This window comes from Lissotriton helveticus, chromosome 4_1, assembly GCF_964261635.1.
Source record: "Lissotriton helveticus chromosome 4_1, aLisHel1.1, whole genome shotgun sequence".
Lineage (NCBI taxonomy): Eukaryota > Metazoa > Chordata > Amphibia > Caudata > Salamandridae > Lissotriton > Lissotriton helveticus.
Window position 1 is genome coordinate 99501569 of NC_136063.1, and position 5784 is coordinate 99507352.

Genomic DNA, 5784 nt, shown 5'->3' on the forward strand with positions numbered 1-5784 from the left:
GATACCTCTTGACACTGGTTGCCATCCTTTCGCCAACATCTGTCCTCTTGTTGTGCACAGTACTGGGACCTCCAGCGGCGTTGCTGTCCACTAGCTCCATTCCGTCCGTACAAACTTCCACTAGGAACTTTTTCCTCCTTCAACATGGACGATTGAATTGCGCAGGAAGAGTCCTCTGTACCGCTGTACACGTGTTCTCTCCTGGGCCTATTATGCATTCCGCCCATCCCTAAATCAACCTTGGGTGGTACACTTTGTAATTGTTCAAGTGTCCCTTCCCCCTCCTCTTCTGACTCCTCCAAATACAGCCAGTCATAGTAATCCACTTTGTTGTTGCACTCTAGTTCCTCCAGACACAAGTACACTTCTTCCCCCTTGGGTTGTGTTGGCATACTTTGTCCCTATTCAACAACAACACTCTCTTCCACTTTTACTCCTTTACTTTTCCTGATCTCACTTTCATTTCTTACGTGTTTATCATCCATGTTTCCCTTGTAATTATCTTGTTTTTTTATGTTGTTATCCATAATTGTTTCACTTGTTCTTACAGCTCTACTATTGGTTTTTCCCCATCCATCATTGTCCTTTGCTTGGGGTGTCATTTCACTCTGCAACTTAGAATGCTTATATTGTGTTCTTTCGTTTTGGGCCAAGCAACTCACTTGTTCAGAAACATTGGGATTTAGTGTTATTCCTAATTTACTCTGCTCTCTCCATCCCAGTACTGAAAGGCCTCTTTCTGAAATGTATACCCTACTCTTGGTACTTCTCTCTTTGAAACTCACTTCCGTCTCTTTGCATCCAACTAGGTCGATGTTTTCACCTGTGTATGTTTTAAGTGTTAAATTGGCTTCCATTAACTCTTCTCCTAGTTTTCCTGCCAATTTACTTTCCCACACCTTCTTGTTCACTATTGTGCAATCTGACCCAGAATCAGCGACCATTTCAATCTCCACTCCACCTATGGTGATGACACACTCAGGTTTTTCAACATACTCTTCATCCTTCTCGTTGGTTTCTCCATTTGTTATGATGAGCACACATAGGTTGTACTCCGACTCATCTGATGATACTGATTCTTCCTCATCGCTCACTTCAATGTAACTCATTTTCCCTTTAACTCTCCTATAGCACACCTTTTGGGAATGACCTATCAGTCCACATTGGGTACATTTGCTGTTCCTTGCTGGACATTCCCAATTATATGCCAAGTGTTTTTTGCTCCCACATCTGAAGCATCTTAGATCCTTGTACTTCCTAGTTTCGCTTTTTGTATCCTTCTCTTCCTCCTTTTCGTTTTTCCATAGTAATTGCTTCTTCTTTCTTCCACTTACTTTAGCTACTATTCCTGTTTCCTCCTTTTTATGCTCGTCCTCTTTTATAACTGCTTTGGCACAACGACCCGTTAATTCTTTCCTCTTTACTATTTCAATTACTTCCTTGAGTGGTTTCTCTCCTTTAGCCCATAATGTGTGCTGTATGTCGGGATTAGCCGCACACATGACAAATTGGTCTCTTATCAAGTCATCATGCATGTTTCCGAATTTGCATGTTAGTGCCAACATTTTTAAAGCGGATACATAGTCTTCTATACTTTCTTCCTTCCCTTATTTGCACCTATAAAATGTAAATCTGTTAACTGCTGCACAAACAGTTGGCTTGTAATAATTGTCCAAGTCTTCCATGCTATTGTTGAACACATCTCCTTCATTTACACCACGTGTTTTTTTTGTGATGTTGTTGTACACCTTCAGGCCACCTGCCCTAAACAGTGTAGCAGTATTTTTTTCTTTTCCTCAGCCGGTAAAGCTTCTTCTGGTTTATCAAATGTCGTTATGTAATTATTGAAGAATTCTCTCCATTCCTCCCATTTTATTTCCGGTTCCTCTTTACCTTTTAAGAATGGTTCTGGGGGCGGTAGATTGTATATGTTGCCTGTTGCCATTACACTATAGTTAGATCTTTCCTTTCAATTGCCTCTTAATTACTTATTCTTGTGTTATTTTATCTCTATCGCAGTTCTTCCTTTTTCTTTTGTCCTGTTCAATTTAGTTACACAATAAATGTCTAGTTTCTTAGTATTCACTGTGTCCGTTCAACACATTAGTCACTTGTAAATTATCTTTTTTTCAGATATGAACCTACATCCGCTTGGTTTATTTCTTACTTTCTTTTACCACACTCGTGCCCTCTTTTTTTTTTACATTTGTAAGGATCTGCACGGTGCCCTTAAAGTTTCTTAGTATTTCACCTCACGCTATTAACTTCCTCAATCCCGTAACTGACTCGGTGGCTTCCTCACTCAGTATGGCCCTCAGACGTCAATTACGTCATCACGTTTGCTCAGGATGTGTGCTGGAGATCTGAGGCGAGTTTTTCCTCACACGCTTACCGCGTCTACTCAATTCCGTTTCATACACGGTTGCAGGAACCTCACTGTATTCCCACGCCGATCACTCTACCTCCTCCACTATTACCGGCTCACCTCAACTCAATTTCGCAGGTGTCAACTTCTTTTGCTTCGGGTCTTCCTTCGTTTCCTTCAAACACCCCAAAGTTCATTTTTTTTATCTTAAGATCCGTTGAGAACGCTTTCCTTACTCATAAATTATTTTTGTGTGTCCATACTCTTCTCCCGATGCCTCGCGCCGCCTTCCTCTTTAATTTATTGCTTTTCAAGTCGTGGATTCTTCAGCGTGTCGGATCTCCGTCCTCGTCGCCAAACTTGTAAAGATGAATCAAGGCATGTGCAGTTAACTGTTCTTTATTTTAAGTAAAAGCGACACACTGGTAGGCAAAGCAGCGCTCCGGTCACAGGCTAACAAAACGGACCCTCAACTCATATCCTAACTGTCAACTGTGTAAACTGTCACTGGCGGAGCCACTGATGTAATACATGTAAATACGGGAAGTCGCGCGGCAGGGACGGGGGCACGCAGGGGACAAAGCGCGATAAGAGAGACTGTCAACGTAACACTTTCACCCTCGGATCCGGTCCCCCACTTACCCTTTCTGTATACCAGAGTGTGCTTCTGTCTCCAAGAGCTCCAGTGGTGCTGTGAGTACACCTTGGGGCTTCTCTCAGGCCGGTATTTACCGACAGTACCTGAGCGCGCCCCCTCGCCCCCTCCCCATACATCCTCAGCGCCGGAATCTTATATTAACATGTAAAGCATAACACAACACCCCCTAAAATATAACAAAAAACTTGCTTACATTCTCCCCTAAAGAAAACTTCATAAACGTACATAGTTTAGATACAAGAATATAAAAGAAATGTGAGCCTCACCCATAAACAATTACACAAGCGGCGTAATAATGAAACAAAATACCCGCAATGCAACTGGAAGGAGGTGGACAAATTACATACTTAAGAGCTCTACCAAGAAATACAGTTCCCTATCACACATTCACAAAATTACTGATATGTTTAGGCTTCACACAAACCCTTCCTGACTTTGTTGTTTTTAAAGTTCTACATCCCGTAGCAGTCTGTTCTCCATTGTCAGTATGCTCAACTGGGGTGACAGGGATTTCTCTTCTTCCTCTCATTCACTTGACCATGCCGTACTGACATTTCTGCAGCAGGTAAATCATCAATCCAATCATACTCTTTACCTCGTGGAGCACCTGCCACTTTACCTGAAGCAGGTGCCCCCACTTTAACCAATGCTAACGTCTTAGCGTACCATACCTTTCCATCACTGTGTTGGACAGAGTTGCATAGAATTTTAGTCACTTTCAAGGAAGCAGAGTACCTGCTCTCTCCTTTACATACCAGTCTCCCTTTCTTGACTTTCACAAGGTCCCCCACACTAAGCTTTATTTATATCACTCCATGTAAGGTATCATTTCTTTGTACTTCATTTGGCTCAACTTGAATATGACCTCTCATTTTGCTCTGAGACCACCTAACTTTCTTGGTATTTCTCAGCCATCCCATGTTGTCCTTAGTGCGCGGAGATCTCCCTCTTATTAATTTGAAAGGGATATGTTCAGTTGCTTCACACCGGGTAACTGTGTACACCCCAATAGTTTTTCTCAATTCATTCTCCTAATCGATACCGTTACTATTAGACATCTCTATCACCCCCTTCACTGCTCTGTTGATGCGTTCTACTATACCATTTCTTCATGATTATAAAGTGATGTGGTCTTATGGGTAATACCTGTTTTTCCACAAAAGTTTTGAAGACATCTGAGATGAACTGCCTTCCATTATCAGAAACTACCATCTTGGGTAGTCCTACACGGCAGAACGCCTCTTCCAAGAAATCCACCATGATATCTCCAACAGTGGGAGCCTCACTGCTCGGGGCCTGCCCTTTCGTCGTTCGTGTCCACCACCCTCCATTGCTGCTCCCCTGCCGCTTCTCTGGGGAGGATACATTTATCCAGCATTGTTTTCTGTGTAGTCCAGGCGCCCTTGCCCCTGTCATTATAAATGCCCACGCACTGTTTGGCCCCAATAAGGGTTGCCATGGTACTCACCAACGCCTGCCAAGGTTTCCCTTATGTGAGGAGTGTCTTGTGTGGCCTCTCGGGTTTCCCACCGCTATTCGCTTGGCCTCTTTAGGACGTTGCTGGGCTCAGATGGGCAGATTAATTCTTTGGGGCCAGTGTCCAGGAGTGCCTCCCAGGCTGAGAGAGAGGCAACTGTGGTAGTGAAGCTGGGGTACAATCTGTCTGCCTCACATTGCATCCAGCCACTCTAGCATCTGATGTTTTCTGGGCCCTTCAGCCACTCTTCCAGTGTTTCTCATGTAGGGCATCAAGTGGGTCATCTCATCCGGTTCCCCCCGGATCGTGATGTCAGGTAGGCTGTTCGCTGGCCAGGGACCCACTGGTCCATTGCAGGTCTCACTGTGTGCGCCACAGTTGCGGTTTCCTGCTCCTTCTCACCCGTCTGGTGCTGTGTTTTAGGGGCAATTGGCGGAGTCCCCACTCACCGCAGGCCCAGCATCGTCGGGCCAGCCGCTCCCTGCCTCTGCACAGCCCTTCTTCAGCTTTCTGTCCACACAGTTGTGGGGGCGGGTGGAGTCGCTCCTCTCTGTAAGAGTTGTCCGACTTTTTACTCTTGGAAAAGTGGAGTGTTCATGGTCGAGTGACATTGCAATATCACACCCTGCGACTGCAATTGATCCATAATGGCTTTTATATCACACTTGCCTCTGGCTTTAATAAATATTGAGCCTCAACCTGTTTTTCTCTCCTCGGGATTATTCACACCTGGTACAGAGTCTTCATCCCACCCTCCTTGGTTTTCTATAATATGGAAGAGGTTGTTTCAAAGCCTACTCCGTAACGTGTTTTCCCCCCAGAGATCCTCAAGTACCAGGAGGGAAATGCTTCCATATTTACCTCATGTCTGTGAGGTTCAGCCTTTACAAAGAAGATACTTGGAGACAACAAATGGGGCAACCCAATATCCCTAGGAAACCAGGTGAATATTGTAGGAAGCTGGCTCTGTAAATACTATACCAAAATAAGGTATAGTGCATCCTCAGAGGCTAAAGTAGTAGCGATCAGTTAGGCTTATCAGAGGGCTGTGCTAGGCATTCGTTGTACACACCAGGCAATAAATGATACACATACTCAATGAATACGTCGAGACCAATGGTGTGTAAACATAATACTTTTAGTACATTTATTTTATTGAACCTAAGATACTTTGTTACATGTAAATAAGTTATGCAATATCAATGCTTTTCAGTGTAAAAAGTGGACACAGTGCATTTTTCAACAATACAATGTTATCCTATGGAAGGAAACACAATCAGCAAT